The sequence below is a fragment of the Homalodisca vitripennis genome, chromosome X (assembly GCF_021130785.1).
Source record: "Homalodisca vitripennis isolate AUS2020 chromosome X, UT_GWSS_2.1, whole genome shotgun sequence".
Lineage (NCBI taxonomy): Eukaryota > Metazoa > Arthropoda > Insecta > Hemiptera > Cicadellidae > Homalodisca > Homalodisca vitripennis.
The window spans coordinates 57,793,508-57,805,572 of record NC_060215.1 but is presented as its reverse complement, the minus strand read 5'-3'; positions in this window follow the sequence as shown (position 1 = coordinate 57,805,572).

The window sequence follows — 12,065 nt, the reverse complement described above, 5'->3', positions numbered from 1 at the left end:
AGGCGACAGATTTTTTTGTTATGTATTTCGACGTAAGTGGTCACCCAAAGTTTCATGCAATGCTATAAAAACACGCGGCAGATGATTTTTGATCTAAGGGCTAAGGTGACTTAGATAAATGAAATATATATTATTTTAATTGAATATTTTCAGTAAAATATTACTTGCGGAATTTTCATGTTTTTATAACAAAAACACTACATTTCATTCTGCTATATTTCATAAACGTACGAAACATCATTCCTTCAGCATTTATATGAACTCGTGGTCCAAATTAAATTAGGGGAAGCTTAAAGGGGAAAACTTGATAAGACATAGGTATAATTATTTATTTGTGGTTATTATTGGTGTGTTTTTTTATTATTATAGTTTGTGTTGTCTCTAAAGCACACAGTTTATTAGAAGATACCATTTACGAGCTATAATTGTTCCACATACCGATTTATTTTATAGTATCATGTATAACACATTGTAGTGGATAAATACAGTAGTTCCCATGGCGCTGCCTTTTTCTGAAATTTTTAGTGGCTTGAAATCATAATGAACTTTGCGAAACCAATCTTCAGAGATACAGTTGCTTTAGAATTACTAGAAAAATGTTTGTAAGGGAGAAAAAAGAATACCAATGACTTGTTTAAAAGGGTAATTTGGACAAATCATCTGAATAAAGTTTTCGTGACTCTTTTTACCCTAAAATTTGGTGTATATGAAACTGTGACAAGTTATAATGAAGATCGCCTAGTAAACTTAAGTTGTTCCAAAAGATTGGTCTTCAGTCAATCTAGGTTTGTGATATGTTCAGTCGATGGACACGTGGACAACTTTATTAAGGCCACATGCATATGGATCGTTGTGATGCATATGGACTTCTGCTGAAAATACTAACGTTGGAATTAACTAGCGTAATCTCGGGGTCTTCTGCTGTTACTGTTTTAGATATAAAGAATTAAAATAGTTCTAGTTGAAAAAAGAAAATTAAGACGTGCAAGCAGAAAAATATCAGGGCTCATTTTATGCATCAGGATTGTATTAAAGATACTATTTAATACAACTACATTACTAGAAAGTAAAATTGTTCCCTAGTCATAAGTTTGCTTCAGTTTTTCTATTAAAATTTGTTTATTATAAATAGCAATTTTCAGAAACAAGTATAGCTGATCTGTGTGTGAATAATAAAGGACTACTTACTATTATGTTAATAAAATCTTCAAAAAAAAAATCTATTTATACTTATTTGTTGTAGATGTAATAAATATATTTTTTTAATACCGCATAAAGTTAAACCATTAATTTATACCTTGATTTATTTATATCAGATCGTTTGGATCAAATAAGTTTCGAGATGATATCTCAGATAGAACCTGAGCAATGGGAAATAGTTAACATAGCGAAGATATAGAAAAAGTTGTACACTAAATAATCCTACACTAAAGAAAAAATTCGAAATATATTGTCAAATAGAAATAACTTGAGTATAAATAACACGTTATTCAGCAATTATTTTTTAATATGCACTGTAAATTAATCAACTGTTTATGCTAACCCATGAATTAAAGTTTAAACATTTCTGTGGAATACATACTCGTAAAATAGGTAAAATAGCAATATGGAGATGAAAAGCATAGTATTAGTCACTTAATTTTTTTAACATAGTCAAAAACAAGAATGTAGAGGAGAGTTCTTACAATGAATTTGATTTGCCAGAATATCGATATTTTGATAACCATATTCTTACGTGAATCCTTGAAGTTATGTTTGTGAATGACATAATCAATTTATGAGAATAAAAACTAAGTAACGATAAAGAGTACAAATTATAAGGATACAAATAACAAAGCGCCGACCTAAAGAGAAGAAGTATTATTGTTTATTAGTTTATTAATCCAAACTACTGTTATTTAATCATTTATGTTTACGGTTTATGTAAAATTGGCAATTAAATGAATAAAAAAAGATTTTACGATGAAAAACAATTAGATAAGTAATTAATAACGGTGTTTATGGAGTAAGTGAAATCCCCTGTTCAATCTCTGTTTGCAATCCACGGTAACATGGTTTATGGATTGTAAGTAATTGTGAAAATAGGCATGTAACTGATTGGTTTGTTGCTTTTTATAGTTCAACTTTGTTAATATATATTTCACCATTAGCGTGAACATCTCCCCCCCAAAAAAAAACAAAACAAATTTGGAATAAATAAAATTCTTTGCGTGTCACCCTTCCCTCTTCCTTCAGCAATAAAATAAATTAATAAATTTGTAATTCTTTTCCAAACGCAATCAAATTTAAACTAGCTACATTAATTTGTAGTAGTCTTTCTAGTGTGTGTTTTTGTCGTGTCCACTTAAAAAATAAAGCTAAACATATTATTCTTTTATTTTGATGTCAAACTAATGACAATTGAAAATAACATTGTTGATTTGCTACTGAGTATTATATTTTTCAACTATTTGAAATTTATAAAAATAGATTTTATGCCAAGGACATCTTAATACATACAAAATATTTACACGATTGCAGGTACTTATCATTTAATTTTCTATCAGCCACGAAATTATCTATTGGAACAATAAGCCCATCCTTCTCCCCATGTGTTGTTTAAATTTGGTAACTAAAATGGACAACTTCATACAACTTATTCATGAATTGATTCTCATTACTTTGTTTTTTTCACTCCTATTATTACAATGTATAGTATATTGGTTTAATAGTACAAATTATATTATTTTAATATTGTATAATTTAGTTTTGAGTACTGTACGAAGGACTACCTCTGCCATAAATAATGGCCAAAATATTAACAGATAATAATTTATTATATTATATTATATGGTCGGATACGGTACTAAAATTATCTGTAGCACTAAATCTTACCCAGCTGCTATTAAGGATAGTTACTATTCCACAGAGAAATAATCATTGTGTTATCATTACTATAATAAATAATTAGTACAGTTATTATATATTTCTCTAAAGTATGTTAATTTTAGTTTAAGAAAGGAATTTGGGTAAATCGAGTTTAAAATTGACGATCTATTTATTTGTTTAGTTTCCTCTCCTAACCTAAGTTACCCTAAAATTAGTTGAACTATCGAGACATTTATTTGAATTTTTTTCTTTATTTGTGTAATAACTAACCGTATAACGTTAAATAAACTACAAAAAGTTTATATAAGAACGGGATTTTATTATTTTTGATAAAACTACTCGTTTAAGCTTTGAATTTTCAATTTCCAGCATTTTTTACTGCTAATGGTATTACTAGAGAAATTGTACCTATAATAAAGATACTAGTAAGGCTACCACAGCTTAAAACCTTAACCAATAATTTGAAAGCATTACAAAGATATTATATTATTCTTTTTTTACTACAATATACTTTTTCAGAAATACAAACAGGCAAAAAACTATGCAAGACAATACTATATTGTACAACGGAATTATTTGTTTAGATCTTTAGTAAAACCTAGTAAATGTGTAATATTTAATTACAGGCCGCACTCTATACAGAATGTTTTATAATTTTTGTTTGAGCTACGCGGAACATAATCTTTTTACTCCAGTTAATGGACCTACAAAGTGAACATTTTACGCGATACTAGTTATCATGTATGATCAGACGCAGTGGATATTAACTAATCTAACATCATGGTACAGGCTTACCTCGTAATCCTACAATGTATAAACCGTGTTCGGGTAGATAAAACATTCGGCGGAAGATAGGTATTGAAGAACTTATCAGTAGGAACTTAGAAATTACCGAATCTACCGATGTGGGTTGAAGAGCATTCACCACTCGCTCCCACTAAGTTTATAGCATCTATTTTTAACAAATTATTATATATATTATATATTATTATTATTATTATTTTATATATTATAGTAATACTGTGTGTGTGTGTGTGTGTGTGTGTGTGTGTGTGTGTGTGTGTGTGTGTGTGTGTGTGTGTGTGTATATATATATATATATATATATATATATATATATATATATATACAGTATTACTATATATAACAAAATTGAGAAAGTAGTGTACCCATGACACAGATATTTTAGTATTTTACATATTCTTTTTACTTAATTGAACCAAGAATATAAATTTGCCTTTAACAATAGGTTTAACTGGTTTTATACACTTAAATACGAATAAAGTTCAAATTTTAGTTTGAAAAATTAGTCATGAAAACTGTAAGAAAGTAAACGGAATGAAAATTTATATTTGAATATAAAACGTACAAATCCACTGTACACCATATAACTTAACATTATAAAAACTAAATGAAAAAAAAACTAACACAGAAACTAAATGTAAAAATTGTAATGTTGATTATGTATCAGCATAAATAAATATAAATTACGAAAATTACCTTATATAGGCACACATCCTGTGCGTAGGCTATAACGCAAACAGAATCTTTATTTTATTTCCAAAACTGAAGTAATAGGTAAAATCACCCATACATCTTGTATAAAAATTATAATGAAAGAAATAAATATTGTAGAGAAATTAATATTGTACATAAAAGGATGAAAAAAATATAGCAAATAAATAATAAACAAGTTTCTGTATATATGGAAATATATAGATTGTTGTGTAAAAATTAGCCACAGCACTAGTTTTGAGAACTTATAAAGAAGTATGTGACTTTCCCGAATCCCAGGTCTGCATTTTGTCCTAAGTAGGAAATTATATACAAAGAGACTCAACAATAGGGTTTAGAAGGTTGTGCAAACTTCATAGGACGTTTTACCCCTTATATATATATATATATATATATATATATATATATATATATAAAGGGTTAATATATATATATATAAGGGGTATATATATATATATATATAAAAGGGGTATATATATATATATATATATATATATATAAAATACACAATATGATATTATGATTTCGCACTGGTAAGATGTTTGATTTAATTTACTCCTCATCTTCAAACCAAATAATTTTTAAATTATTATCGTATGCTAGTATATTAACATGTATTTATGTGCGAACACAACACGTTATTATTTCCAGTTTTCATTACGATCTGACATTGTCCCGAACATACCTTTCACCTCTCAATATGATCTCCACCACAATGGTACAATTGAGAATAAGCGGATTGAAATTATGTTCTCTGGATGTTATTTGTTTGAAAGCGCAACAAAAGAGGAATTCATTACAAAGTGTTCTTTGATTAAATCTTCCTACTAATTTTCCAGATAACTAATGAACCTTTTCCCCGGTGTAAGTAAATGTTATTATCAAGGCGTTTTTTTATAATTATTTATATATTTTAATATGTTTAGGATTATACCGTCTGGATAAACTTTCTATCATAATACACGCATTCAGATAAACAGCCTTAGTTTCAGCCTATTTACCAAGTGTTGTACTATAAATGGAATAAATTATTTTAATGCTTAATAATTTATCCTAAATTTTCTAAAATTTGTCATCAAATTGATATTTTTAGCTTTATAATATAGTAATGAAAACTACACTAAAACTAATACAAGGAAATGTTTGAAATCCGACTATTGCCTTCGCATAAAATAGTACATAGTTATTAATTTCGTATTATTCTCAATGGTTTTGAATCCCGGAATATTAATAATATAGTGGAAAACCTCTAGTACAGCTTCAATATCAGTTGACCATAGTAAAAACTGAATTATCTTAGTTATGAATTTCAAGATAGAGTATTCTAGGGATTTATTATTTACTCGTATGTATTTTGAAAAAGTTATTCAAATTGCATAATACACATAATTTGCTCTACACAAAAAAATTGAAAATTTATCTTCACACACACACACACACACACACACACACACACACCACACACACACACACACACACACACACACACACACACACACACACACACACACACACACACACACACACACACACACACACAACACACACACACACACACACACACACACACACACACACACACACAACACACACACACACACACACACACACACACACACACACACACACACACACACACACACACACACACACACACACACACACCACACACACACACACCACACACACACACACACACACACACACACACACACACACACACACACACACACACACAGTTACAAATAATAATAATTAATACGTAGTACAGCAGTACAGACTTTGAACAGCGTGCCTCTCTACACGTTATTTTATTTGCTCACATATGGTTGCATCCGGAAGCAGTAGGGAGTATTCATACAATATATTTATATTCTTATTTAATAAGTTTCGTTGAATAAATTCTACAAATAAATCAAATAATTTAGTACTTGTTTCTCAGTCACATTGCATTTACAATGGTGCTTACATATTTTAACAATTTTATAGTTTAGATTCATAAATATATATACAAACAATACCTGAATTATTTAATAATTTATCACCTTAACGCCCAGTTATATAATACTGCAAGGCCTACTACTTTAGTATGTGTTTTTGTAACGTCTTTGGAGTAGACGTTAAAAAAATGCAAGTACGTTTTATGATTAACCATTACTGTAACTGATCAAATGTTACGTCGCCTTCGCCCTCTAATTATAATCGAGCAAAATGTTTAATTTACAAATTTTGGATGACTTTTATGGTTGTCGGCTGCAGTTTTATTTACAACGACTTACGCTGAATCTAAAAGAAAACATTTCATTTTCTAGTGATATTGTCAGCAACTCGAAAACAAATTTGAAAACAATATTACCTAGAATAAATGTTAACATCTCTCTTTCAGTTTGTGTGGCATTACGTTATATTTTAACCAACACAGATGAATACACTATTACACAACATTACATTTTTCTATTACAATGTTTTAAACCTAGTTATTCGGACATTAAATTAGCTTTGGTTTAGTTACCTGCAGTTCCATGAGCTTTCTAAAAATAAATATTGTTCAGTTGAATGCGATAGTATAGTTGGAAATTCTTCCACATATATTATCCCATTATAAAATGCTGTTATAACATTCAGAAATGCCCTAACACGACATTACTGCCCGGACATATTACAGTGTCTATACTAGTGAATATGTACTACAGTAAGATTATTAACGAAACTTGAATTATTACATTGATGTTTTTGTACATGTATGTGTGATTTTAATATTGTAGATTATTTATATTAAATTTAAAGTAGATTAGCGTAATTGTTCTAACATATATTGACGAATCCAGATATGGAATCCAGTTAGGTTAAAGATAGAATGCTAAGGAAGTAAAACTGTAATTGATAAATAGAGCATATTTTTCCAGCGTCCACTCTCGAGTAAAATCAAATGTTTTTATGTAAATAATTAACACAAAAACTAAAACTCGCTGGGAAACGTGAGTAAATCAATATTTCGCCGATCACGGACGACCCTAATCGAAATACCAAATTAAATTTGTCAACCTTTGTCGAGGGACCTCGTCATACCCGACTCAGTAACAACCACTCGTGGACCTTAGTAGCACAATACAAGCCGCAACTATGGAAAACGGATCACAAATTGCCGTTGTGATTGTGTCGGTTACACAAAACCGATAACGGTAAATAGAAACATCACCCCTAAAGTAGTAACCGGGCAAACGATTGCTTAGTGATTTTTGAGCTTTTTGTTTAATTCCTTACAAAACTGCAATAGTACCGAACCTCAAAGTTTATGTGCCTCATACAATTTTTCATTCAATCAGATCAATCATTCAAATACGTTTGGCAATAGACCTCATCATGTTCAGGTCATCCAGGCTACCGAACGTCAGTTTTCTGAAACTGTAATGACCGCCACTTTCCTAATAGCCAATATAGAGACTAAAATTAACCATATAATAATATACTTTATAACGCATCCTATCTGGATTCCAAGTTACGGCCAGTTTCACAACTGACTCAAAGTAGTTCTCAAAGAAGAATTATTCTAGGACTCAAGAACTCACCTAAAACAAAATCGCGATGGTATTTATCGAGACAACTTATACTCACGACAATGTGGTCTCGTCAGGACATCACCATAACTTATAATCTGCCAACTAAAACATAATCATAGGTAAGTAACTTTACTATTTACAAATTTACTTGATATACATTAAAAATTAGCTTGATTTCACGTAATTCCATTTCTCGTAATTATCCTAACCCCTTCTATTCCATCTCAAATTCTTAAAAAGGTTTTGCCGAAAACGCTCAGCCACTTAATAGATTAAAACGTGAAGGAGTTGACTTTATTTCGAGTGAAAAACAAGCAGGTTGACTTCTATACACTCACAAGGGCAAAACATAACAACCTATCCTTACGTGCCGGGTGTTAATAGACGATTTGTCCTTCAAGCCTCTGGGACTGAAGTTGGCACTCAACTTGCTGAGGTATGTATTAATCAATGAAAGTTTGAATTCTTATCTTTCGCTCATCACCAATCTAAAAATGTGGTGTATAGGCGCATGTAATTCCTATGTAATTGAAAGATTTTAGGATAATTTCGCTATTTAGAGGAGTTTTACAAAGCCTTCGTTGATTGTAAATGGCCACATATTAAAATAACCTTAAAATTATGTATTTATGTGGAATAAGATTAAAAATTATCGGGAATAATAATAGCTGGATGAATTAATCAATTGCATCAAGCAATCTTTCAAGAAGAGTAGTTAATCGTTAAAGCGGTATAATAAAAAAGAAGCAATATTGATTATCCGCCTCAATAACCTATCAGAAGGTGAACAAGACCAATTCATTCAATCATCTTGTTACAAAACTTTGTGATGAAATGAAAGTTCTTCGTTCTAGTTTCAAGTACAAAATAATTACTGCGAGTTACTGTTAAAACATTAAAACGTATTATTGCCTTCCTGAAATTATCCACGTGTAAAATAAGCCATTTATTACCTTCTAAGAACATAAATAAGTACTTAAACGTTTCAAGTTATTGAAAACTACCTCAAACCAAATTTTGTAATGTTACTGTGAATATGACCTTGGGAAATCAAAAGAATACCTAATTCATATTTACCTCAAAAGTACTGATCTGGCTTATATAGTTGTTTTTTCCATATTAAGTCTAACAAATCTTCCATTATTAGACAAAGCCTTGAGAAGATTGTACTTTATTACTGCCTATAAACTATCTCTAACTTAGATGAGATGTAGGCTTATGTTCAGTTTGTTTGGAATTATAGATGTATATCTAATAAACGTAATCAAATTTGCAAGAATTAAGTTAAAGTTTAATTAATTTTTCTTTTACTATATGTTTATAATACTCGTACGTACCAAAGGTATGTATACACATCTATTAAACTCAACACATAATAAATAGTACAATATAAATACTATGTACGTTCGTGTAAAAGTGTTTTAACTATTACCATTAAATTCAATGTTATTTTGTTGTTAACTTTTCTTTAAACACCTAAAGGGTGTATGAATGTGTGGTGACAATAATTTGATAATTGAGAGAAACGAGAAAGCCCTATGTAAATGAGAAGGCGTCAAGTCAAGGTAGTAAATAACATGTGGCAATTATGTTTGTGTTTACACAATTATTTATGTTTTATGTTGCTTCTCGTTAATGGCTGTTATTGTTACATAGTTTGATCGATTGATTGTAAAACGCCTCTTTGGGTTTAGTACATTTTTTGGTTTAGTGGCAATTGTTAGAGAAATTTGTAAATAAATATTGGAGAAAGCTAGAGGTTAGTGACATAGTCTTATATATAGATAGTTAAATAGTTGTGCCAACCAATGGTTCATATCGCCCGGAGGTTCATAAAGACTGGGAATTCCAAAATCCTGATATCCTCAAGTTTGAGGCTATCTAGATTATCTCAATGGCGATGATCTTTCAAAATACCAGAAAACCTCAAAAACCAGTTGAAAATGCTAGAGCTTCTACAGTCAAACCCCCGTTCGCACACCTAAAGTAGACAATTAGAAAGCGAGCACCCATGATGGCGAACGGGATGGCGGATCAGAACTAAACCTAGAAGGGAAAAAAGGAACACCGTGGATAGCGTGCTCAGATTCATTTACTTATTTGAAGGTCACCAAAACACAGAGTTGGAATAAAAAAAATCAAAGACATCTTCAACCTAGATAAGAACTTCCTGTCAATTTAACAACTGAAGGGGTCGGCCTAACAAAGTGCCAACCATCATTTTAGCCAAATGGAACTATGAGCACGATCTGTGGGCATTTGCAGTAAGCTTTAATAAGTGCTGATCTGTTTTCTTAAATTCCCGCTAGATGTCTCTAGAAACAGGTTTGCTTCTTATTAGCTCAGCTGTTCATTCACAATTGTTTTGATGAATATAGTGCCAACACAGCATTTAGGAGAAGGCAATAGAAATGGAGAAGATACCTAAAATACGTAAAAAGTTATATTTTAGTGACGACTCCGATTCAGACTCACCCTTATTTAATGATGATAGTGATTTGGATCCAGATTTCATCCCTGGGACAACCGAAAAAAAGGACAAATTTCAGTTTTAAGGTAAGTGTTGCTTGACACTTTTATTAATCCTAACCTCAAAGAAATGTCCTTGTTGGTTTAGCATTTATGTACTTTTAGTGTATAATTAGTTCATTTAAATTAGTTTTAATGCATTTTTTATTACCAGAGGAAGCTTTAGTTAAACTTGTTTGTGGTTTATTTACCCAAAAAACTTTAATAAGAAGTAAAAGTTATGACATAGTGTTTTGTTGCTTGGCACTGTTTTAGGCCTAGTTTTTACCTCTTGCTGGATGGCACTTTCTTATACCTAAATAATTAATTGTAGAAAACCAATAGTTTTAAATGAGTGAAAAACTAATAACATACCGGTAGGCCTACATTTAAATTATTATTACGGTATTTCCTTTACTACAAAAAATCATATTTTTTCTCTAGTATATGGTGGCTGTCTAACTTAGGCCATAACAAAATTAGAAAACACCACTGACGTTAAAAACTGAAACTTTTGAATTTTTTATGTTGAAAAGGATGATAACCAAATAAACTAAACAATTAACGTGGTATTTTAGATGCTGTCCGACAGCAACATATTCTTCTTTCAGCCAACTTTAGTTTTATTTACGATAGGCCTACTGTGGATATTTATTTAGTTTTAGGTCTGTGTATTAAAAATATGTATTTTGGTTCCAGATTGGGCAAATGGGAAATAAACAAGCCAATCCAAGAAACATTCTCCCATCAAGGGACGAAAGTGAAGATGTAGATGATCCTACTTTTAGAGATGGAAGAAAATACAGAGGGAAGGAGGCTCAGTTCTGGACTCTTCACGTGTACCCTTTCTGTCTCCTTTTAAAAGCCCAAGGAAACGCAAACGTAAGTCTCATGCTACTAGAATAGGAAAGAAACAAAAAAAGACGAAATGAGGGCCGGGAATACATTACAAAAAGTAAAAAAACTGTAGAATCAAGGACTATAGGACCAATGTGTAAGTGTCCTCTCAAATGTGAAGAAAAAAGTTAATGATTTTCAAAAAAGCAAGTTGTTTATGAATTTTGGGACATGGGTGATTTTAATATTCAAAATTCATACCTATTTGGTTGTATAGAAAAAATAGCAATTAAACGAAGATACAGCAAAAAATCCAGATGAATCCTATAAGCAGAATAGTTTTCCTGTTCAAAGTGAAGATCAACGGAGATTCTGTAAGGCTATGCAAAAAATCTTTCATGAGTGTGCATGGTCTCCAAAATTCAAGGGGTAGAATAAATAATGTTCTAAAGGCCATTAAGTCCAACGTTAGTACCCCACCATCTGACAAACGTGGAAGACACAACCATAGGCCACGCAGCATCCCTGATGATATTTTAAAAAGTGTCCATGACCATATCGATGCCATTCCTAAATACAAATCCCACTATAGTAGACATCAAAATCCAAACAAAGTGTACCTTGGCAGTGATTTGAATATTTCAATTTTGTACAAACTTTATGTAGAGTATTGTAAAGAAAGAAATTTAACACCAGCAAGCATGGACAAATACCGCCGTATATTTTGTGAAGAGTACAACATTGGATTTAAGTTTCCAAAGTCTGATACATGTGCTA